General features: G+C 46.2%; 2 long non-coding RNA genes across 5 annotated transcripts in view; both read right to left on the reverse strand.

Annotated features, from left to right (window-relative positions):
• Positions 1 to 370: 370 nt before the first annotated feature.
• Positions 371 to 7268, reverse strand: LOC148107072 (uncharacterized). Of its 4 annotated transcripts, XR_015723006.1 has the most exons (5): positions 5923 to 5954; positions 4963 to 5039; positions 4344 to 4368; positions 2470 to 2558; positions 371 to 643 (listed from the first exon to the last, which is right to left on the reverse strand). It is a non-coding gene; the product is annotated as an uncharacterized LOC148107072 (long non-coding RNA). The 4 variants fall into 4 exon arrangements; XR_015723007.1 differs by lacking the exons at positions 4344 to 4368; positions 4963 to 5039; positions 5923 to 5954 and adding an exon at positions 7242 to 7268; XR_015723008.1 differs by lacking the exons at positions 4344 to 4368; positions 4963 to 5039.
• A 4690-nt stretch (positions 7269 to 11958) lies between these two features.
• Positions 11959 to 26043, reverse strand: part of LOC123780127 (uncharacterized) — an 85206-nt gene continuing 71121 nt past the window's right edge. Inside the window, exons 5-8 of the long non-coding RNA XR_015723000.1 lie at positions 18514 to 18576; positions 13061 to 13113; positions 12629 to 12653; positions 11959 to 12032 (exon numbers count right to left, since the gene is read on the reverse strand). This is a non-coding gene — a long non-coding RNA (uncharacterized LOC123780127). The remainder of the gene's footprint in view (positions 12033 to 12628; positions 12654 to 13060; positions 13114 to 18513; positions 18577 to 26043) is intronic.

Consider the following 26043-nt stretch of genomic DNA (forward strand, 5'->3'; position numbering starts at 1 on the left):
AACACAAGGAAAGACTTAAGAAAAATAAAATAAATGACTGGTGTTTCATAATCACCCTAAGTGTTCAATCACTGAGCGACTGCAAGAATAAGGTAGACACTTGGTGGTGGTGGAATCCAGAGAGGGGACGTGGATGGCTCCACAGTAAGAGAGGATGGACGCTCACTCTTAGCTTTACATGGGGAGGATGCTTTACTGCTCGTGGACAATACCTGTTACCATCTCCTGTAATCCTCAGGTCAGCCCTATTGAGGTGGGTGGGGGCAGAGCAGGGGCTGTAAGCCATATTCTAGTGGGAGGCACTGAAACGTAGAGAGATTAAGTGACATGCCAAGAATTACCAGTCGCTTTTGCCAACATTAGAGATAGATTTCTTACAGGCTTTTTCTATTTATGCACTTCCCACCAAAGGGAACACTGTTCTCATTTGGGGCAGACGTAGCAATTCCTCCAAGTCATGTGCCTGAATCATCACAAGTGGCCTCGGTTTGGAGCTGACACAGGAGTTGGAATGTCCAACCTTGGTGATTCATTTCATTTGATGAAATCGGAAGTTCCCAGAGGGACGTACCATGGGGGGTCCGCGGACAGACGGCACATCCAGCAGTCAGAAACCCAGGAGTGACGTCAGGGATGTTCTGACCTATCAAGGGTAATAATTAGTAGAATGATTAGAATAAGAAAACGGGAGTAAAGGGGTCATTCTGGGTGAATGGCAACAAGGGTTTATGGAAAATGAGAAGAATTATTTTAACTGAGCAGATACAAAACAGAAAAAGAATCAAATGGGAGTCTTGACCCAATATCTTGTGTGGAAACTGCCCACTAGCCATCACAATTTGCCTGTTCTGAAAATCTTGGGGCAGCTGCCTGCTTCTGAAGACTGGCTATTTCCAGAGGATCTCTGAGAAGCCTCAGTTTGAGTAGCCCTCTAATTGTGTGAAATTCTGATTTTTTAAATTATTTTACTTATTTTAGTGGAGACATGTGAAGCCAAGGGTGAACTCCCAGGAGTTATACTGCTTTGTTTTTAAACAGTACCTGAAGGGGTCCCTTCAGGGGATGTGTAAGGGCAGTTTTTCTCTGATGTCTCTGCCTGAGGTTGAAGATCATGAAGAGGCTTCCAGGAAGATTTCAGGAATGGAGGCCTGAAGCTGTTGGTGAAAACCTTGGGCACTATTACAAGAGCTCTTTGCAATATGCTGCCATGTCTGCACGTAGTAGGGTAGTGCAATCTAGTCTGGGTAGTGAAATTCCTAGAGATAAGGAACTTCCAGCTACTCATTTAGTGGGAGAGCCCGTGTGTTCCCAAGGGAATAGACTGGAGAGCCATCATCGCTAGTGTGTATTTGCACCCAGGGAGCTCACAGGTTTCTGAAAGTTTTGCTACTTTTAATGGAAGGATGAAAATGTTTTGCCCACTTGAAACAGTTTATGTCTTAAATAATGAACTGTGTTCCAGCAAAATTGTAATTTCTTGTGAAACTCTATATTTCTTTTTGGCCAAGTAAAGAGAACCCTTTTTAGAGGCTTTTTTGTTCTCTGGACAAAGTCGGAGATCATTCACACGTTGTATAAGAACTGAATTACAAGGGAAACTTAGATTTCCTTTTTCAGTCTTGATCGAGCACATGGGAAAAGGAGAGGGGCCTTCAGTGAACTCCTGGGCCATGACTGTCCAGGTATGCCACTGTTCTGTCCAGGAGAGAACAAAAAGGATATACCCTTCTGGTCTCTTAGTGAAACAACTTTGGATTCAGAATTTCTTTTGGAGGCCTCAACATAGCATCCAAAATGTGCTGCCCATTGGGCTTCCTCCTTTCCGATGATGCTTCTCAAATGAACGATTTTGCTCCAATCAGGTTGTCTAGAGTTGGCCCTGAAAAGCCACGTCATCGTTGGTGAAGTCGTGGGGAACAAGAATTCGGATTGTGATGAATGTACACATGAGCATCAGACATTTTTTTCTGGAAGAGGAGAGGGGTTAGGTTTAGAGGATTCCCAAGAGAGCTGATGACAGTTGGTAGAAATAGAACATTTGTGCATCTCATGCCTTGGGCCCCAAAAATGACAGGGCTGAAGAGAGAGATGATAGATTTGAAGATCCAAGAACATCAAGTGCCGGGAGGAGCCCAGGTCCTGCAGGAGGAGGATCATAAAAAACAGGAAAGAGGAACTTGGCCAAAGCTACAAAAAGGACCTTCTCAGTAAGAGAGAGGAGACGGGTGCCTGGGTGGCAAAGGCGGGTAAGCATGTGACTCCTGATTTCGGCTCAGGTCATGATCTCTGGGTCCTGGGGTCAAGTCCCATGTCAGGCTCTGCCCTCAGTGGGGATTCTGCTTTGGGGTCTCCCTCTCTCTTCCTCTGTCCCTCCCCCACTCGTGCCATCTCAGTCTCTCCCAAAATAAAATAAATAAATCTTTACCAAAAAAAAAAAAGAGTATAAAAATGAAAGAGGAAATAAATTACATGCGGATGGTGGATCTATGGGTCCGAGGCTTCGCATCCTGCGAAGTCGTCTTCCTTACGGACGACAGTGGCCATCGTCATGGCCTGGTCTTGGGAAAGGAAAGGGGACAATCAGGGTGAAGTGAGGACTCAGGCCACTGCCCCCGGGATTATGTCCCCGACCCCAAAACTCAATGCTGCCCTCAGCTCCGCAGTCCCCCCACCTCACCACCCATGGGGCCGTGATCCCTTTACCTCACTGATGAGAAAGGCGTCCAGGGTCTCTGGGCCCTTCCCAGCCCTCAGATTTCATAACTGGGACCAGGAAGCAGTGCCTGTCAGCCCATTCTTTCAAGAGGCAGCCACGGTGGTGCCCATGACTTTTTGTCCCCATGATTTCCTACCTTCCTCTGCTCCCTCCTGCTACCCTCCCTCCTCTCTCCCTGAATCATTAATTCCTTATTTCCCTTCTCCTGTCACCTCCAACAACCAGACTGTTCTCTGCAATGGGAACAGTGGAGGAACGATCATGGGTTTACTGACACGCTCCCTAGTCAATCAGTTGATCAATGAGCCAATGCAGCTAACATGGAGGCGGCTGCCACGGGCCTGGGGTGATGCTGGGCCATGAGAGTGACCATCAGCTGGGCAATCAAGTAGACTGCCCCGTGCCTGGGCTCATCTTGGGCACTTGACACACACTTCCTATTGATGACAGCCCGTAAGCGTCCTAGCCCAGAGAGGAGATGAATGTGGCAGTAGAGGTAATGGTACTTGTCCGAATTCCCCTAGTCTGTCAGTGGGGGGACGGGCATTCTCCAGCTGGTGTGGCCACATAAACACCAGTACCTGCAGTGTTCACCAAAGACCCTGAGACCTGGAAGGACTAGGGGAGGCCCCGAGCAGATGGATGGAAGGTCCGACGGTGGGCCGTGACCACGATGTGGGGAGCAGGCCCGTCGCTGTCAGTGGATTCTGACAGGAGCAAAGACCCTGGCCCCGCTTCCCAGAGCCTCTGTCCTGGGCCCAGTCAGTCCCAGGAGACCAGCTCAGAGGGACCGTGAGAGCCAGTGTGTGCTGCCAGCCCAGCAGCCTTCACACAGGCCTCCAGAATTCCCGTCAGCCAGGGAGGGTCTCCGGGCAGCTGCATATGAGCCTCTCTCTCATGGAGCCAAGTGAAGGTCTTGCTCTGCTCCCAGTATAAGGGATGTGGTGAGGAGAAGAGAGAAATGTGCTCCAGGATGTGCCTCTCACCTCACCTCTGCAGCAGAATGCCTCGGGGAGTATTGCTCGCTATGAATGGGGTTAGAGCATATGGAGGCATTTCGTTCCCAGGCATGAGCTGAGGGCCACCGCTTGGCCTCCCGCGGTCATAGGGCGATAATGTGTGCGCTGTGACGAGATCTCTTTATCTCGTCTTTTCATTTCGTTTCTTTTCTTTTAATTTCGTTTCTTTCTTTCTTTCTTTCTTTTTTTTTTTTTTTGAGAATGTGGACAATGGACATTGTGCAGTGGCAGTGGGATACACCTCCTGGAGCAATATGCAATCTCTCTCTCGCTCTTTCCATCTCTCCCTCTCTGCATCTCTGCATCTCTCTTTCTGTGTCTGACTCTCCCTGTCTCCCACACAAAAATACAATCTTATCACATAGAGCCACAAAAGACACCCCAAACCCAAGCCTCACGCACACACACCCACACCACACACAGGGAATACAATGCCTTCCTAGGACTGTAGACACATGGACACACTTTTTCACCTGGGAAATCTCCTGTCCACCACACCCCCACAACCCAATCAGGGCGGCTCGCCAGACTGAGGATTGCAAGGATGCCCCACCTGCATTAACATCTAGTGTTTTGTCTCAGGAAGAGGCTGATTCCAGAATACGTACCACATTCACCAGATGCTCCTGTCCCCTGCAGGTACAGAAAAGAGGACACCGTGAGGCTCAGGTCATGCTACACACTGTCTGTCTGCATGAGCTTTATTTCCCTCAATGACTTTAGGAACCCAGATGGAACACAGTGGTTGAGTCCAACGACCCCAAAGTAAGTGAACTGGGGATGCCTTAGGAAGTTGTTTTTCCTGGGGGACATGTCTGTCCAGTCCATTCAGGATGGTGACTACAAAATGCTTCATCCAAGCAGGAGAAAGTGTTACTGAGGGACAGGATCCTACCACAGCGTTTAGAACCACGTTTGGTGTCGCCAATGGTAAATGTCCTCTCAAATCAGCTAACGGTTGGCAGAGACAACCACTCAACGCTCTCCCCACCAGGGAAATTCCATATGTAGAATCTCAAAAGTATATATAGCTTTTTACATAAAATCTGTATATGAAAATAATTTCATTTCCATATACAAGCAGTTGACATTAGGAAAATGATTTTTGTTTTAGTATTATGTTCAATTCGCCAACACAGTGTATTCTGTCTGAATTTCCTCTGAATTTGATTGGAAAGAAAGCCAGAAAGCAACATTTGTTCCTCGGGGATAGACAGGCGAGCTCACCTTGTCAGGAGGCAGGCCCTCCTCCTCTGGGATCCTCTGATACAGCCAGGACCAGACAGCGCCATCATCAGTCACATCTAGAAGGACACAGAGTAACTGTCAGCGTATTGGTGGTGCTGCTCAAGAATGATGCGGGGAGGGGGGCCTGGGTGGCTCAGTCGGTGAACCATCTGCCTTCAGCTCAAGTCAGGACCGCAGGGTCCTGGGGTCGAGTCCCGGATGAGGCTTCTGCTCAGCAAGGGTCTGCTTTTCTCTCTCCCTCTGCCCCTCTCACCTGTTTGTGTTCTCACTCACTCTCTCTCAAATAAATAAAATCTTAAAAAAAAAAAAAAAGAATGCCTCGAGGTGTATTGCTCACTATGAATAGGATTAGAGCATATGGAGGCATTTGGTTGCCAGGCATGGGCTGTATGCCCCGCTGGACCTCCCGCAGTAATAGGGCTATAATGTGTGCGCGGTGATGAGATTTCTTTATCTCATCTTGTCTTTTATTCTCTTTTCTTTTCTTTCTTTCTTTCTTCTTCTTCTTTTTTTTTTTTTTTTGAGAATGTGGACAATGGGAATTGTGCAGTGGCAGTGGGATACACCCCCTGGAGACATATGCAATCTCTCTCTCACTCTTTCCATCTCTCCCTCTCCCTCTCTGCATCTCTCTGTCTGTGTCTGTCTCTCCCTGTCTCCCACACAAAATCACACACTCACAATCACACCACATAGAGCCACAAAAGAAACCCCAACCCCAAGCCTCATGAACACACACCCACACCACACACAGGGAATACAATGCCTTCCTAGGACTGTAGACACATGGACACATTTTTTCACCTGGGAAATCTCTGGTGCCCCACACCCCCACAACCCAATCAGGGCGGCTCGCCAGACTGAGGACTGCAAGGATGCCCCACCTGCATTAACATCTAGAGTTTTATCTCAGGAAGAGGCTGATTCCAGAATACGTACCGCTCTCGCTGGTGATGGTTGAAGGTGTCACCTGCAGGTACAGAAAAGAGGACACCGTGAGGCTCAGGTCATGCTACACACTGTCTGTCTGCATGAGCTTTATTTCCCTCAATGACTTTAGGAACCCAGATGGAACACAGTGGTTGAGTCCAACGACCCCAAAGTAAGTGAACTGGATGCCTTAGGAAGTTGTTTTTCCTGGGGGACATGTCTGTCCAGTCCAATCAGGACGGTGACTACAAAATGCTTCATCCAAGCAGGAGAAAGTGTTGCTGAGGGACAGGATCCTACCACAGCGTTTAGAACCACGTTTGGTGTCGCCAATGCTAAATGTCCTCGCGAATTAGCTAACGGTTGGCAGAGACAACCACTCAACGCTCTCCCCACCAGGGAAGTTCCATATGTAGAATCTCAAAAGTATATATAGCTTTTTACATAAAATCTGTATATAAAAATAATTTCATTTCCATATACAAGCAGTTGACATTAGGAAAATGATTTTTGTTTTAGTATTATGTTCAATTCGCCAACACAGAATATACTGTCTGAATTTCATCTGAATTTGATTGGAAAGAAACCAAGAAAGCAACATCTGTTCCTCGGACAAAGAACTTATAGCTCACCAAGGCGAGAGGTGTGCCTCCGGCGCTGTCTCCTTTGATGGGATCCAGGGCTTCCTCCAAGGCATCTAGGACACAGAGTACCCATCAGCACATTCCTCTTGTTGCCCAAGAATATTCATGGAATGTTGCTTGATATGGACACGAGGCTGGGGTGTATGGAGCCAGCTGGTTTCCAAGCATGGACTGAAGTGCCCCTGCTGGGCCACCCACTGCAGTAAGGCTCTAAAGTGCGCAGTGTGATGACATGGCTTTGGAGAAGGGTGACATCATGCAGTATCTGTCTGACATATCTCCTGGAGAAACACCATTCTCTCTCTTTCTCCCCGTCTCTGTCTCTCTTTCTCGCTCATCTCTCTCTTTGTCTTTGTCTCTCTGTCTATGTCTCTCTGTCTTTCTGTCATTGTTCCTCTCTCTCTCACACACACACACACACACTCACAATCACACCACATAGAGCCACAAAAGACACCCCAAGCCCAAGCCTCACGCACACACACCCACACCACACACAGGGAATACAATGCCTTCCTAGGACTGTAGACATATGGACATACTTTTTCACCTGGGAAATCTCTGTCCAGCACACCCCCACAACCCAATCAGGGCGGCTCGCCAGACTGAGGATTGCAAGGATGCCCCACCTGCATTAACATCTAGTGTTTTGTCTCAGGAAGAGGCTGATTCCAGAATACGTACCGCATTCACCAGATGCTCCTGTCCCCTGCAGGTACAGAAAAGAGGACACCGTGAGGCTCAGGTCATGCTACACACTGTCTGTCTGCGTTAGCTTTATTTCCCTCAATGACTTTAGGAACCCAGATAGAACACAATGGTTGAGTCCAACGACCCCAAAGAAGTGAACTGCGGATGCCTTAGGAAGTTGTTTTTCCTGGGGGACATGTCTGTCCAGTCCATTCAGGACGGTGACTACAAAATGCTTCATCCAAGCAGGAGAAAGTGTTACTGAGGGACAGGATCCTACCACAGCGTTTAGAACCACGTTTGGTGTCGCCAATGGTAAATGTCCTCTCGAATCAGCCTACGGTTGGCAGAGACAACCACTCAACGCTCTCCCCACCAGGGAAGTTCCATATGTAGAATCTCAAAAGTATATATAGCTTTTTACATAAAATCTGTATATAAAAATAATTTCATTTCCATATACAAGCAGTTGACATTAGGAAAATTATTTTTGTTTTAGTATTATGTTCAATTCGCAACACAGAATATACTGTCTGAATTTCATCTGAATTTGATTGGAAAGAAACCAAGAAAGCAACATCTGTTCCTCGGACAAAGAACTTATAGCTCACCAAGGCGAGAGGTGTGCCTCCGGCGCTGTCTCCTTTGATGGGATCCAGGGCTTCCTCCAAGTCATCTAGGACACAGAGTACCCGTCAGCACATTCCTCTTGTTGCCCAGAATATTCATGGAATGTTGCTTGATATGGACACGAGGCTGGGGTGTATGGAGCCAGCTGGTTTCCAAGCATGGACTGAAGTGCCCCTGCTGGGCCACCCACTGCAGTAAGGCTCTAAAAGTGCGCAGTGTGATGACATGGCTTTGGAGAAGGGTGACATCATGCAGTATCTCTCTGACATATCTCCTGGAGAAACACCTTTCTCTCTCTTTCTCCCCCTCTCTGTCTCTCTTTCTCGGTCATCTCTCTCGTTGTCTTTGTCTCTCTGTCTATGTCTCTCTGTCTTTCTATCTGTCTTTGTCCCTCTCTCTCTCTCACACACACACTCACACACTCACAATCACACCACATAGAGCCACAAAAGACACCCCAACACCATGCCTCACGCACACACACCCACACCACACGCAGGGAATACAATGCCTTCCTAGGACTGTAGACACATGGACACACTTTTTCACCTGGGAAATCTCCTGTCCACCACACCCCCACAACCCAATCAGGGCGGCTCGCCAGACTGAGGATTGCAAGGATGCCCCACCTGCATTAACATCTAGAGTTTTGTTTCAGGAAGAGGCTGATTCCAAAATACGTACCGCATTCACCAGATGCTCCTGTCCCCTGCAGGTACAGAAAAGAGGACACTGTGAGGCTCAGGTCATGCTACACACTGTCTGTGTGAGCTTTATTTCCCTCAATGACTTTAGGAACCCAGATGGAACACAGTGGTTGAGTCCAACGACCCCAAAGAAGTGAACTGGGGATGCCTTAGGAAGTTGTTTTTCCTGGGGGACATGTCTGTCCAGTCCATTCAGGACGGTGACTACAAAATGCTTCATCCAAGCAGGAGAAAGTGTTACTGAGGGACAGGATCCTACCACAGCGTTTAGAACCACGTTTGGTGTCGCCAATGCTAAATGTCCTCTCGAATCAGCCTACGGTTGGCAGAGACAACCACTCAACGCTCTCCCCACCAGGGAAGTTCCATATGTAGAATCTCAAAAGTATATATAGCTTTTTACATAAAATCTGTATATAAAAATAATTTCATTTCCATATACAAGCAGTTGACATTAGGAAAATTATTTTTGTTTTAGTATTATGTTCAATTCGCAACACAGAATATACTGTCTGAATTTCATCTGAATTTGATTGGAAAGAAACCCAGAAAGCAACATCTGTTCCTCGGACAAAGAACTTATAGCTCACCAAGGCGAGAGGTGTGCCTCCGGCGCTGTCTCCTTTGATGGGATCCAGGGCTTCCTCCAAGTCATCTAGGACACAGAGTACCCGTCAGCACATTCCTCTTGTTGCCCAAGAATATTCATGGAATGTTGCTTGATATGGACACGAGGCTGGGGTGTATGGAGCCAGCTGGTTTCCAAGCATGGACTGAAGTGCCCCTGCTGGGCCACCCACTGCAGTAAGGCTCTAAAGTGCGCAGTGTGATGACATGGCTTTGGAGAAGGGTGACATCATGCAGTATCTCTCTGACATATCTCCTGGAGAAACACCTTTCTCTCTCTTTCTCCCCCTCTCTGTCTCTCTTTCTCGGTCATCTCTCTCGTTGTCTTTGTCTCTCTGTCTATGTCTCTCTGTCTTTCTATCTGTCTTTGTCCCTCTCTCTCTCTCACACACACACTCACACACTCACAATCACACCACATAGAGCCACAAAAGACACCCCAACACCATGCCTCACGCACACACACCCACACCACACGCAGGGAATACAATGCCTTCCTAGGACTGTAGACACATGGACACACTTTTTCACCTGGGAAATCTCCTGTCCACCACACCCCCACAACCCAATCAGGGCGGCTCGCCAGACTGAGGATTGCAAGGATGCCCCACCTGCATTAACATCTAGAGTTTTGTTTCAGGAAGAGGCTGATTCCAAAATACGTACCGCATTCACCAGATGCTCCTGTCCCCTGCAGGTACAGAAAAGAGGACACTGTGAGGCTCAGGTCATGCTACACACTGTCTGTGTGAGCTTTATTTCCCTCAATGACTTTAGGAACCCAGATGGAACACAGTGGTTGAGTCCAACGACCCCAAAGAAGTGAACTGGGGATGCCTTAGGAAGTTGTTTTTCCTGGGGGACATGTCTGTCCAGTCCATTCAGGACGGTGACTACAAAATGCTTCATCCAAGCAGGAGAAAGTGTTGCTGAGGGACAGGATCCTACCACAGCGTTTAGAACCACGTTTGGTGTCGCCAATGCTAAATGTCCTCGCGAATCAGCTAACGGTTGGCAGAGACAACCACTCAACGCTCTCCCCACCAGGGAAATTCCATATGTAGAATCTCAAAAGTATATATAGCTTTTTACATAAAATCTGTATATAAAAATAATTTCATTTCCATATACAAGCAGTTGACATTAGGAAAATGATTTTTGTTTTAGTATTATGTTCAATTCGCAAACACAGTGTATACTGTCTGAATTTCCTCTGAATTTGATTGGAAAGAAACCCAGAAAGCAACATTTGTTCCTCGGGGATAGACAGGCGAGCTCACCTTTTCAGGAGGCAGGCCCTCCTCCTCTGGGATCCTCTGATACAACCAGGACCAGACAGCGCCATCATCAGTCACATCTAGAAGGACACAGAGTACCTGTCAGCATATTGGTGGTGCTGCTCAAGAATGATGCGGGGAGGGGAGCCTGGGTGGCTCAGTCGGTGAACCATCTGCCTTCAGCTCAAGTCAGGACCGCAGGGTCCTGGGATCGAGTCCCGGATGGGGCTTCTGCTCAGCAAGGGTCTGCTTTTCTCTCTCCCTCTGCCCCTCTCACCTGTTTGTGCTCTCACTCACTCACTCTCTCTCAAATAAATAAAATCTTAAAAAAAAAAAGAATGCCTCGAAGAGTATTGCTCACTATGAATGGGGTTAGAGCATATGGAGGCATTTGGTTCCCAGGCATGGGCTGAACGCCACCACTGGGCCTCCTGCGCTAATAGGGATAAAATATGTGCCCTGTGATGAGATTTCTTTATCTCATCTTGTCTTTTATTCTCTTTTCTTTTCTTTCTTTCTTTTCTTTTCTTTCTTTTTTTTTTTTTTTTTGAGAATGTGGACAATGGTAATTGTGCAGTGGCAGTGGGATACACCTCCTGGAGACATATGCAATCTCTCTCTCACTCTTTCCATCTCTCCCTCTCCCTCTCTGCATCTCTCTGTCTGTGTCTGTCTCTCCCTGTCTCCCACACAAAATCACACAGTCACAATCACACCACATAGAGCCACAAAAGAAACCCCAACCCCAAGCCTCATGAACACACACCCACACCACACACAGGGAATACAATGCCTTCCTAGGACTGTAGACACATGGACACATTTTTTCACCTGGGAAATCTCTGGTGCCCCACACCCCCACAACCCAATCAGGGCGGCTCGCCAGACTGAGGATTGCAAAGATGCCCCACCTGCATTAACATCTACAGTTTTATCTCAGGAAGAGGCTGATTCCAGAATACGTACCGCTCTCGCTGGTGATGGTTGAAGGTGTCACCTGCAGGTACAGAAAAGAGGACACCGTGAGGCTCAGGTCATGCTACACACTGTCTGTCTGCATGAGCTTTATTTCCCTCAATGACTTTAGGAACCCAGATGGAACACAGTGGTTGAGTCCAACGACCCCAAAGTAAGTGAACTGGATGCCTTAGGAAGTTGTTTTTCCTGGGGGACATGTCTGTCCAGTCCATTCAGGATGGTGACTACAAAATGCTTCATCCAAGCAGGAGAAAGTGTTACTGAGGGACAGGATCCTACCACAGTGTTTAGAACCATGTTTGGTGTCGCCAATGGTAAATGTCCTCTCAAATCAGCTAACGGTTGGCAGAGACAACCACTCAATGCTCTCCCAAAAAGGAAAATTGTATGAGATCTATATGTATAATCTCAAATATACATTGTCTGAATTTCATCTGAATTTGATTGGAAAGAAACCAAGAAAGCAACATCTGTTCCTCGGACAAAGAACTTCTAGCTCACCAAGGCGAGAGGTGTGCCTCCGGCGCTGTCTCCTTTGATGTGATCGATGTCTTCCTCCAAGGCATCTAGGACACAGAGTACCCGTCAGCACATTCCTCTTGTTGCCCAAGAATATTCATGGAATGTTCCTTGATATGGACACGAGGCTGGGGTGTATGGAGCCAGCTGGTTTCCAAGCATGGACTGAAGTGCCCCTGCTGGGTCACCCACTGCAGTAAGGCTCTAAAGTGCGCAGTGTGATGACATGGCTTTGGAGAAGGGTGACATCATGCAGTATCTGTCTGACATATCTCCTGGAGAAACACCTTTCTCTCTCTCTGTTTCTGTCTTCTCTCTCTCTGTCTCTGTCTTTGTCTCTCTTTCTCTTGCTCTCTCACACACACACACACTCACAATCACACTACACAAGACACCTAAGCTCCAAGCCTCATGCACACACACCCACACCACCCAGGGAGAATGCCTTGGTTTCCTAGGACTGGAGACACATGCACATAGTTTCTCACCTGGAGTCTGCTTTTCCCCACACTCCCAAGCCTCAGTCCTACCAGGAACCTGGAATCAGATGGCTCTCCAGACTGAGGACAGTGAGGACATCCCCCCAACCTGCCTTACCATCTAGAGTTTTTCCTCAGCAAGGGACTGATTCCAGAATACGTACCACCTCCACATGGTTCTGGGGCCACCTGAATTTACAGAAAAGAACACACCCTGAGAGTCAGGTCATATGCATACTGTGTCATCAACGGTTCTCTTGGTGACTATTGAAAACCAAATGAGAAACAGCATAAAGACAAAGGCCCGGAAAGGAAGCACAGTGTGCACCCGTGGAAAAGGCATGAGCTTTTCCTGGGGGATGGATCTTTCAAATTCCCTGAAGCACAATTACAAAACTCTTAATTCAGGGAGGAAAAACCGCTTCTGAGTAAAAGGTCTCCTACCACAGTTTACAACCTCCCCTCCCAACACCCCAAGAAAATGGTACCTCACGTCTAAAAACTACACTGTCATGTTGTCATAGCTGAACTCACTTCAAAAAGACGAAACTCAAGTAAGAAACATTTCTTTCTCAGGCAAAGACAGCCAAGCTTACCCTCGATGTGTTGGGCCATGGTGGTTTCTTGCCAAGGTCCTCCTTGTTTGACTCTGAAAGGACACAGAGTAAGTGTCAGTCCATTGTTGGTCCTACTCGGGAATTACTCTATGATCACTGTTGATATGGACACGGGACAAGACTGTATGGGAGTGACTGGCTAAGAAGCATGGGCTGAGCTGCTGCTGGGCCATTCTCCTTGGTGGGTGAGGAAAAGCAAACAAGAGGATGAGAAAACGAAGGAGAAACAGACCTTTGACTTTCTAGCTTAAGGCAACCTGGTCGATGTGAGTCAGTTAGTCTACAAAGAGGTCGCCTGGTTGCACACTGTGGTGTCGTGAGGGAGCCCCACCCCTCCCTCTGCCCGTAGCAAAGTCTCTCTAATTGTTCTGCCAGGACGAAGCTCCTCCAACTGGCCATCTGAACAGGAGACAGACTACAGGACACAGAGTACCTTCCCGCCACGGTGCTCTATCTCATGAATGACTCAGAGAGCTCTGCTTGACTTGAACGACAGAACAGTGGAGATGGATGTGGTTGGTTAAACAGCATGCAGTTGCCAATGGCAAGATTTGATTCCTTCTGGTGGTTGAGTAATTTACAGTGTATCTATATTACAAACTGAGGGCTGCTGAAGGGGGGGTTGGTGAGGGATGTGGTTGGTTTAACAGCATGCACTTGCCAATGACAAGATTTGAGTCCTTCAACAGTTGAGTAATATTCCCATGTATCTAGAGAACACACTGAGGCTGCTGAAGTGGGGGGATGGGGTAATTGGGTGATGGGCCTTAAGGAGGGCACTTGATGGAATGACAACTGGCTGTTACCGCAACAGATGAACCACTAAGTTCTACCCCTGAAACTACTAATACAGTATATGTTACCTAATTTGAATTTACATTAAAAAAGAAAAGCCTGCAGTTGGCTATTGGTGAGCCCCCTTCTTCATGGAAGGAGATGCAGAGAAGAGAAGCAGCAAAGAAGGGAGAAACAGAGTCCTGGCTTTGCCATTGAAGGCAAAGGTACACCTGAAACGAACGGAATATGGTGTGTCAGCTCAACTACTTCCATTAAAAAATAATAATGATGAAAAATAAAGACACCCTAAAGACAGAAGATAGTCCAAAAATTTAAAAATATGAAATAAATAAAAATAACATCATTAATCTTATGGTATTTCCCCATCCAGTGTGTGTCTCATGTATGTGTTCACTGAGTCGGGTGGCTCTCCGTGCTAGCAGTAGTCATCCACTAATGGGATGGTCCTTTACAGTGGGAGGCCTGGGTTCCTCCCGACGTCCTCTACCTCAGCTCTGTAAGAGAGGTGCAGGAAAAAGAGCGGACCCTGGGTTAGTAACCATATGTTACTTGGAGTTCTTATTTGTCCTTGTTGCTTGGGTGTGTCATTGCCAGCACTGGAGGCTTTCTGGGGCTCAGGGGGATCATGCAATCAAAGAGCACTAAACTATCTCTTGATTCCCGTTTGGGGCCAGCCGCTGAGAAGTGACCCAACACTGAGAGAGATTTACCACGTTTTTCAATGTTGTGCCTCCCAGTCTCAAAATCTGTGAGCTGGACAGACAGTTTGGACCTTCTGTGTGCTTTTCACACTAAGGGCTATGCCCAGGTCTGCCCTCCATGTGACCACTGAGGCCACCTCATAATGGTAGACAGTACTTGGGATCTCTGTAGACTCATGCAGCTCAATTATATACACAGGCCTTGGAAAGATCCTGCGTGGTTTCTGTTGAACCCATGGCTCAGAGCTATGCTTGTCAGTGTGGGAAGTGCAGTTCAGTATCTCAGAGTAGCAGCATGGGCCCAGCCATCTGGGTGCACATTTTGGCATTTCCACTTAAGAGCTTGTGTGCTTGGGCGCATTCAGCTCTGTGCCTCAGTTTCTCCATCTGAAGACTGCCCTTAGCAAGCAAAGTACTGCATTGGTGGTGAGGGTTGAATGGTTAGTGTAAGTAAAGCATGCCATGGAAATGCTCAGGAAGGTTCCTTGGAGGTGAAATGTCTCATCTGAGATGCCATAACTCCACAGAACTCAGAGCTGCAGTCAAACTCTGCTGTCCAAGCTCCCAGGCCAGTGCTTTCCCCATGACGCACACCTGCTTTGTCTAAAAAGGACTCCTTTATGTTAAGCCAGACCCGGTGTTTAAGGAGTCACATAAAGGTCTCGGAAATGCTTTTTCTGACTGCCTGAGGACACACTAAGTGGCCATTTCCCAAAATAATGTGCATGATGCTTCCAGAATGAATTAGTTGCCTGACCTGACAGCTATCTGGTCCAACACGACGAACACCAGTTGACGGGTGGGAGAGAGCTTATGTACCTAACATACTCGTGTTCTACAACGTGTGAAACTCTATCATCTTGTGAGATTTCCTCCTCCTACATGTGAGCACCTCAAGCTAAGACCTGTTGCCCAGCCATGTGAGAGACCAGAGCTTCGCCTTTGCACAGCACGCTGGATGCAGACTCAGGGGACCTGACCTGTGCATTACCTCACAACCACATGAATAGAGGCTCGTGCTTTTCTAAAGCTGGAGCTCTATGTGCACAAGGATGCAATTGTCTACGTACAGAAATTCATATGTCTCTTCATCTCAAAACGTTACCTTTTCTTTTTTCTATGTTACTGACTCCCTATGTACATGCGTATCTATCCATCTCTGTCAATGGGTTTCTTGGTCTGTCATTGTGTGTGAAAGGCTGGATACTCAATGGATATATGTAAAAACACATATATTCTCTATTTTCACTAGTCCATACCTCTGGGAGGGTAACACGTTGAGTGAAAGCATATGGCTGATATTTCTGTAAACCTCTAACTTAGGATAACAGCCAATGTAAAAGGTGGAACATCAAAGAAAACGTGTGTTTTGCTACGTAAGCTGACATCTAGACACAGGCTTCTCGGCTGTTTTTGGAGACCTGGTTATATGAATGGAAGCAGCGTGTGCCCAAATATCTTGAAGTCAAGACACATTTCAGGAGAAGGGAGTTGAAGGCACATGAAGACAAAAGTAGAGGGCTCCACATGCAAGGATCATGGCAATCACTGTCCACCCTATGAACAAGAAAAAGCCTGAAGACACTGAAAAATCAACCACTCTCGGATCCATGGAGAGGGAAGGACACAGGACAAACCATGGCCCTGAGGAGACAGGAAAGGGAACACAGGGAATCCAGGTTTCCTGGAGCACAGACTCTCTAGCAGAATATACTGTTTCTCCAGCTCACCTGGAACATTCAGCAAGAGACCACATGCTGGGCCATAAAACACACCCCAACACATCTCAAAGAGTAGAAGCAATACAACAGCTGCTCTCAGACCTCTATGAAATTAAACTAGAGCTCAACCACAGCAAGAAATCTTGGGAAATCCCCAAATAGCTGGAAATTTTTAAAAAATGGTCAAAGAGGAAGTTTCACGAGAAGCTTGAAAAGATTTTGAACTAAACGAAATGAAAATATACGTTGACAAAAATGTATGCAAAGGCAGTGCTTGGGAGAATTTATACTACTGAATGTCATCGTGTTGGAAAGTAAGAAAGATTCAAAGTGAATAGGCTTCCTCCTTAGAAAACAAGGCAAAAAAGAGTCATGTCATATAAAGCAAGTAAGAGAAAAAAAATCCTATAATTGCAGATACCAATGAAATGGAACACAAAAAACTCTCAGACAAAATCAACCAAACCAAGACAAAAGCTGGTTCTTTGTAAATATCAGTAAAATGGATAAAGCTCTAGCCTGACTAACCATGAAGAAAGAGGGAAGACACACATTAACAACAGATGAAAGAGGAGACGTCACGTTGAAAGGATTCTAAAGGAATACATGGAAAAATTCTAGGATTCCTGAAAGGAAAGAGGCCAATTCCTTCAAAGTCACAAAACTACCAAAACCCACTGAAAGGAAATAGATGATCTGAACAGGCAGGTATCAAAAACATTTAACCGATAGTTAATACATTTCCCAGAAAGGAAGAGCCGGCCCCAGATGGTTTGACTGGTGAATCCTATCAAATCTTACAAAGCAAAACACAGTCTTGCTGTGTCATCTAGCCATCTCACTCCTAGGTATTTACCCGGTTGAGTTGAAAAATGTGTCCGCATGAAAACTGGCCCGGGAGTGCTTCTATCGGCTTGATTTATGAACACCAAATCTAGAGGCGACTAAGCTGTCCTACACTAGGTGAACGGAGAAACAACCAGCAATACACCCTTACGATGCAATACGATTTGGTAATAAACAGAGCTGAGCTACTGGAGCACATAGCTGGCTCACTCAGTTAAGCATCCAACTCTTGATTTGGGCTCAGGTCATGATCTCAGGGACATGATATCCAGCCCCACGTCAGACGGGTTCCCTGCTGAGCATGGAGGCTGCTGAAGATTCTCTCTCCCTCTTCCTCCGCCCCTCCCCACACACTTTCACTCTCTCTCTCAAACAATAATAAAAAGATTAAAAAAAAATAATTGAGCAATCAAGTCACAAAAAGACATCGACGAATGTGAACTGTATAGATAAAAGTGAAAGAAGTCAGTCTGGAAAAGCAACATGCTTTACGGTTCCAACTAGATGACATTCTGGAGAAAAGAAAGCTATAGAGATGACAAAAGGTCAACGGTTGTTAAGATTTCTAGAGAAAGGGCAAAGGCATGAATAGGTTAAACACAGGATTTTCAAGGCAGTGAAGTTACTCTGTACATGGTGGATACACGACTTTACACATTTGTCAAAACCCATACTCCTGCACAACACAGAGCAGACCTTCCTAGCGATGCTGGCCTTCAATGAGTATTAATATCGCTACGCTGGTTTGTGATTCGTGACATGTGTTCCACACTGATGAAGCTTTTAAGGATTGTGGAAATTGTGCGCCAAGGGATAAGGATGATAGGGAAACTTTTTATATTATCTGCTCAATTATTATCTTAATCTAAACCTATTTGAAGTAATAACGTCTATTCATTAAAAATAATAAACGATCTATTTTTCCTAATATTTAATAACAGACTAATGTCCATTCCTTAGCTTCACTATACCTACCATGAAATGTGAACAGACTTGAGTTGCAAATGCCATTTGACTACTGGGGTTATAAACTGATGAGTGACCAGCTAAATTAAAATTGTCACACGTGAAACAAAAATAATATGGCTTGGCATTTTTGTCTTAAGTATGGGACACTGAAAACTAGTGTAATGATTCTTCTTCTTTTTTCTTTTAGAGACAAAGAGAGAGTGTGAGCAGAGGAGGGGCATGGGGAAAGGGAGAGAGAATCTGAAGCAGGCTCCATACCCAGCATGGAGCCCAACACGGGGCTCAATCTCATGACCCTGACATCATGACCTGGGCCCAAATCAAGAGTTGGACACCACCCAGGTGCCCCTAGAATAATTATTCTTGAATCAACTTAATGAATGAATTTCCACGGTACCTTCGGCAGAGTCAGAAGTGGGGTGAACCTTCGGCTTTATTCTCCTGGCCAGCTTCCGGAGACCTAGAGAAAATATGGATGTTTTCTTCACTTTTGTTTTTTGTTTTCTCAGAGACCATGGGAAATGCATGACAACAGAAAGAGCTGTTGACATCTTGCTATCAGAAGACCATAGGAAAAGGAGTGATAAGTTCATCAGAGTACAAACTTTTGATCCCATGGTTCATCATTTGCCTAGCAAAGCCACCTGAGTCAGAGAGGGCTTTAGGAAGGTATTAGGGTTCATATAGCCTTCAAATACCCCACAGAGAATGTAAACTGATGCAGTCACTATGAAAACACAATATGGGACTTCATCAAAAAAATTCACAAAAGAACTACCATTACACCCAGCAATCCCACTCTTGGATAAGAAATCCATTTGAATTCAAGTCTAGATTTCAGAGAAATATCTGCCCATGTTTGGCAGCACTATTTACCAAAGCCAAGCTATAGAGACAACTTAATGTCGAGTGGGGGAGCCGGGACAGGAATGGAGTTGGTTCCTTGGGGAGAGAGGTCCCAGAACACCTGACACCTGCCCAGACACCTGAGATCAAGCCCTGCAGCCCTGAACCAGGGCTCCCTCATCTCTTTCTCATATCCTCCAGCCCCGAGTTGTCTGTGGGAGACAGTGGATGCCCTGGGGGAGGTGCCTGAGCCAACAGCAAAGTCCAAATCCTAGCTCACCTTCGCACATCTAGGTTTCAACCCCTGACCCAGAACACAGTGCAGATGCCCCTTGACAAGCCCCTCTGAAGGGCCAGGGGAAGCCCAACTGTGGCCATCCTCCCACAGCATTCACCCTACTAGCTGTCTGACGTGGAGCCTTCCCCGGGACCAGTTGAGCACCCTCAGGGACCAGTGGGCTGCGGGGCTCCCAAGCTGATTCAGAACCCAGGACTTTCCAAACTAATTGTCACATGACAGCTCTACCAAGAATTAGCTTCCCTTCAACTGACCAACCCTGGCTGAGCAGTTCCTGTGAATTAACTGGAAAAATGGCCATCTGGGCTAGTGCTTTGCTGGTTTAATAAATTAAGCCTATGACCTCTAGTATCTCACTGGTATTGATCTAAGTAAGTCTCCAAACTGCCTGGGCTAAGGCCTGGCTAAGAGTGAACCGGGACTGCACTGTCTCTGAATGGGCACCTTCCCTGTTCCTTCCTTCCTCCCCCAGATCCAGTCTTTATAGACTCCTCATCCTTCTCTAAACCCTGCAGTGGCAGGGGACCAAGCCCCACCTCCTTTGAGAGGGACCCCTCAGGGACGCCTGTGTGGCTCAGTGGGTCACGCGTCTGACCTGGCTCAGGTCATGATCTCAGGGTCCTGGGATCGAGCCGGGCCTCTGTTTCTGCACTCAGCTTGGTGCCTGCTTGTCCCTCTTCTCCTCCCCCACCCCACATCCCCCTTACTCACCGCTTCTGCTCTCTCATTCTCTCTCAAATAAAATCTTTTTTAAAAAATCAGGGAATATGCAAAGGACACATAGAGAGGGACCCTTCCATACCCACACCCTGGAGAAGCTCCCCCATCACGACTCTCCGTAAGGATCACCCAGACCTGCTTTTGCATTTGAATCTATCATCTGCTGTATACTATTTTGCACGTGATAATAAGCAACCTTTTATTGAGAGACTTAGATTCAGATCTAAGCACGACTTTCTGTTGCATTTCATCTCACATCCTTTGTGAGGAAGCTCATCAATTGTTGACGATTTGTCAATAATGAAGTTCTATCATTGAAAACCAAGCACCATTATTCGTTTGATGCTGTTTGACTTCTAGTCTTGCTTTGCAAGGCTATGTGTATATAGTCATGAAGCATGGCCTCTCTCCATGCTTGCACTTACTAGCCAACAATGGGAGAGCTCCGGAAGGAGCAAAGGCCCCCACTGGAGCATGGACACTCCCTGGCCTAGCTGGACAAGCGCGTCCAAACAAGGATGATGGACAGCAGGCTATTACGAGTGTTTGAGTTCTTGTTGGTCACTGTCCCTAAAGTGTGTAGTTCATGGCATTCAAGCATTTTTTTAGGGCTATGGGGAGAATGTTATCAAATCTACAACACTATGTCCCTGACTCCTTTCTCTCTGTTTTTAAAATAGGCTCCATGCCCAACATGGGGACTGAACTCACGACCCTGAGATCAAGAGTCAAATGCTCCACTGGCGGAGCCAGCCAGGCACCGCTCAGCATGCTCCCTATTCTTATTCTATTTGTGCCATGCCCTGAAGAGTGACCATGCCATGACACTGATTGGCCAGGCACTGACCAGCTCTGGACAGAAGGTTAATCATGAACTGGTTCTTTGAGTCTTATTTTTCCTTGTCCCAGCAGTGTCCCTAAGGTCACAGGATGTCGGCATGACTAGGGCTTACTCATACTGACAATGCCATCAAACACCATGAAAGGGTCTCCTCCATTCTGACCAGATTGAGGTCAGGTGCTGAGGAGTAGCCCAGTGTTCAAACAGAGTTTGACTGGCTTGTCCTAAATGGTGCCTCCAAACCCTCAGAATCTTTGAACTGAACACAATCATGGCTTCAAACGGACCAGGCTTTCTACATCCTTTTCAGATGAATGACTATGGCAAGATCTGGACATCTATGGCTCAAGAGCTTCCCTGGGCTATGTGACCACCGAGGTGACCTCATAATGACAAACAGTGTTTGGGATTCCCCTTGGCTCAGGGAATTCCTGACATCCATGCAGATGCTAAAGCTTCTTTGCACAGTAACTACTGATCCCATGACTGAGTCATAAGTGCAGTTCGGTTCAGTAGTTAGAGCACGAGCACTGGACTGCAGGCCTGGGTTCACCTCCTGGCTCCTTTACTTAGAGGAGGTCACGAACCTGGTCACATTCATCTCTGTGCCTCCGTTCCTCCACCTGAGGAACAGGGAGAGGAAACAAATCATCGCATAAGTGTGTGATGAGCATTGAATGAATGAACACCTGTCACGTGGTCAGAAAGGTGAATTAGAGGGTCTAGATCTTGTCTGATATCTCACAATTTCACAAGTTCCAGAGCTGGATTCAAATCTGGGAGTCTGAGTTCCCAGACCATTGCTCTGTGACACACAGCTGCTTTGCCTAAATACAAGCATTTTACCCCAACATGATTTCCTCTGGACAGAATCAGAGGCAAACAACAACAACAACAAAAAGCAAACGAGCAAATCTATTGCTGTCTCCCTGAATCCACTCTCTGGGGCCCTTGTCCACAAATATCCATGACTGTTCTCTAGAATGTTCCAGTAGCCTGTCTTAAGGTCAGCAGATCAAATGAGATGAATCCCAGTGTAAAGAAAGGGAGGGTCACTGTTACAAAGTCTTGTGTTTTCAAACATGTGAAACAATGTCATCTTGCATTATTTATTCCTCACACAAATACAAGTGCCTCCAAACAAACTAGGAGTTCCCGAGACCCTTGTCAACTCATAGAAGAAAAAAAAAAAACGTAGCTTAGCTTTTGGGAAGAGATCTGGATGAAAGTTCAGGAGAACTAAGAAACACATTACATCAAAACCACTTTAATGTAGACACGTTCTGTTTTCAAGCTACAATCCTATGTGCAAACGTATGCAATCATCTATATATACATATATACTTATATATATAATGCGTGTGTCTCTGCTCTTGTGTCTACATCACCTATTTTTCTTTGTGCATCACTAATAATCTGTGTACTTGCTTATCGATCACTCATTAACTCGATCCATTAACCAGTTACCCATCTTTCACCATACATTAAAGGCCGGCTATTCATTGCAGCACCAAGAAAAAAAGGTCATGCTATTGTCACCATACTTACGTCTGGGGCGCTGAATGGGACGGGTGGTAGCATACCATTGAAATCTCTAGAAAATGTCATTTTTGATAACACCCAAAGTTCTTAGAAATGGAAAGGTGTGTTTGGGGGTCATAAATTGAAACATAGACTCTCATATTCTGAGGATCTCTTTGGGGCAACTATTGATAGGAACGAACCCACATGTCCCCAAAATCCTGAAATCCATATCCCTTTGGGGATGAACGGTACAGAACAGACATTGTAAGACACTGATAAAACAATGATAAATGTCCTCCATATCAACCTTTCTGGGTTCACTCTAAATTTCAGAAATGCATAATGTGAATATAGAATTTAGGATGCTTAAAAAAACTTAAATGAACATAGACACTGCCGTATTTCCCCCCCTTGAGAACCTAGGGGTGACAAGTGAGGGGTGCAGGATATCATGGAAGTAGTCCATTGTTCTCCATGGAGGACAAAAACCAAGGCTGCTAGCTCAGTAGAACCACCAACAGTAGAAATCAAGGGATAAAACAAAACTATAAAACATGTGTAGATGAAATTGGGAGAGAGGAAATTTTCAATGATGAGAAAAATAGTTTGAGAAAGAGTGAACTGAGTCCTAGCAAACAGCATTCAGAAGATCATTAGGAACATACCATCACAGCAGGAACCACAGCAGAAACCACAGCAGGAACCACAGCAATTTCCCATTCTGAGTTGGAGCAGCAGAGCAAACACCAATCCCTAGGAATGGGTCAGCTCAAAGAGTCCCAGCTGGAAAGGACAGCAGAGGTGTGGCTCAAGTCACCATGGCGACAGTGTCATCATAGACCTTTCAGAGTCAATGCAGCTGCACAGCGGCCAACTTCTGGTGTCAACAGGGGCCTGCCTTCACAGACAAGGGGGGCATGGGAGAGTAAACGCTTTGTTTCAAAAGTTGAACCCCAGTCTCACACTTTCTCACTTTTTTTTTTTTTGAAAATAAAAGACATGAGGGGGGATGACCTGCCACCCCCCCAAAAGAGTCACTAGCCAAACTTCAGGGTGAAGAGGTTAAAGAAAAACAGATTGAGAATAAATAGAGGTCCCACTCTTGATTTAAAACACCATCCCCACCCATTCTATCCTCCAGTCACCAGACATGTCTAGAATATAGTTTAAAATGGGTCCCAGGTGAAATGAAGAGCCGTGTTCACAGAAATTCCATTCTTCAAATCATATTTCTCTAAGCATATACTAATGAAATTATGTCATTCTCTCACCGTCTATGCATACTACCTGATTTTTCTCTGTGTATAGCTGAGACGACGTACTTAGTTACCTATCAACCTTTGTGAATTTCTTGGTCAGTATGTGTATGTAAAGCAGACTCTTTCCTGAATAATGAGGGGGGAAATATCACTGTATTTTCACCACTGCATTTCTGTAATAGTGAACGGGTTGAGGGCAATACATACAACTAGTACTTTTCTAAATGAAGTACTTTAAATACTCCCCAAAATGCAGGGTTCAGTGTGTGTTCTGGCTCATGGATGGGCACTCAATAGACACAGGATTTTGATCTGTTCATGAAAAGTAGCAATGGAAACGGAAGGAACCAGTTCTAAATATACATAAAGAAGGAAACCTTTTAGAACAAAGCCAAGTGCCATGGACTTAACCAAGGAACTACAATACATGCTAAACAAACAAACAAACAAACAAACAACAAAAAAAACTGTATGTAGTCGGGGAACCTGGTGAATCCTTGGACTCTGAATTTTGGCTCGGGTCATGATCTCAGATTCGTGAGATCAAGCCCCAGAAAATAATGGCATAAAACAACCCCTTTACTTTGGTAAAGTACTATTTTGGTAAACCTGGTCACAAGGTTAGGAATTCATCCAGGACACAATGCTGACATTAGAAAATGAAAGGTTTCACATATCCACACCCAGGATGATCCCCACTAGGTAGAACTTGGGGTCCATGAAAAGAGCAGCCCTAGGCCCAGTGCCAATAAATAAACGAGGGCTTTCTATTTCTCAAATCCACAATCCAGAATCCAAGTTTTGCAGGCAGTTGGAACTTCCTGAGTTAGTGAACAGATTCTTTGCAAACGCCCACATCTATTCTTTGCATGTTCCCCAGATCTACTTCCCAGTAGGGTGGCCAGAGGGCAACCAAGGGGAGTCCATGATGCCAGTTGTGTAGCTGAACCTCTCAGAACCTCTTTCGGATTCTATCTGAACCAAATGCCCACTTTGGATACTCCTCAGGGTAGCAGAAATCATGAGGTTGTCATTGGGTGTATCTACATCTGAGGTCATACCCATTGGAGAGAAAAAACAAATTCAGCCACTGGTCAGAATGCAGAGCCTGGACATAGAAGAGGCCCACATATTCCTTTTGCATTTCAGTGGCTTCTCTCTGCTCTTTCCACAGTCAATAAACCTTCCCACAGAAATCTGTCCTGAACATCGAACTCAGGACTCAATTAATGATGCCTATAAGAGAGACCTTGTCTCACAATCATTAAGCAGTGAATCAGTAAAAATGTTGTAAGGAGGGAAATAAGCAAGACCAGACATAGGGGGCAGTATGATTTTTGAAGCCTTTGCTTTTTTTTTTTGGACTCTGGGGTAGCCACATCCTTTTCCATATCAAAAGGTTAAGACACACATTAGTAGTATCATTTTTCCCCCACAAAGCCAGGAAAAAGGACGAGACTGTGCTACATGTCTTGTGAGGGAAATCAAGAGTCGAGGCAGGTGCTTTCCATAGGAAATAGATTCCACCTGAGGTCTGGCATGGCAGGGAGACCTTCCACAAGGGCACCAGTCAAGAGCCCAAAGGAGGTGGGGAAGCAACGGGAAAGGAAGAGTGTATGAGGCGATCGCTCCTCCAAAGAATAGATGTCTCACAAGAAACCGAGCTGTCCTGATAATGGACTCTGTCGGGTGGCTCACTTGTGTCCAAAGCAGGACTCAACCGTCAGTCTTTATCAGAGACCTACCAGGTCACTCTACTCTGCACTTGGGACTGAGGGGCACAGGCCCATAAAATGCCCAAAGTCAGATAATTCCCACCTTTTGTGGGGAACCAACTGTGATATCACAATCTCTGAGTCGTTAGTGAGGAAGGGGGCAGTGGGGTCATTTCGGCATCCACGGCTTCACCTAGGGAATAGCTCTCAGCTAGACTCCACATCTTTGATCTTGGAAACCAACTTCCCCTACTGCCAGTCGAACCTGACTCCATTCTTCCAAGAGACCACAGAGCACAGAGGACCCCCATGGGGGGGCTTTATGCTGTCAATTGGTGCAGTGGAGGGAGGAGATGTGTTCACGTTTCAAGTACACCTGTGTGCTCTATTTCCTGACACCAACCACAACCAACTCACCACGTTCTCCAACAATTCAATTCATACTCCACAGATTTCAGGGCTCAGTCCCACAAGTCTGTCCCCACTGCAGAGGCCAGTCACAAATGGGGTGTTCAAGCTACCCACACTTCTGCCCAACCACAAGGTCAGGTACTCCCTCAGACCCCCTCCTTAGGTTTGATAATTTCACTAGAATGACTTACATCCATCCACAAGTGGATGGATAAAGAAGATGGGCTCCATGTATAAAAAGGAATATGACTCAGCCATTCGAAAGGATGAATTCTTACCACTTACATCGACCTGGACAGAACTGGAGTGTATT

Source organism: Ursus americanus, chromosome 35 (genome assembly GCF_024610735.1).
Source record: "Ursus americanus isolate L20-20 chromosome 35, mUrsAme1.1.p, whole genome shotgun sequence".
NCBI lineage: Eukaryota > Metazoa > Chordata > Mammalia > Carnivora > Ursidae > Ursus > Ursus americanus.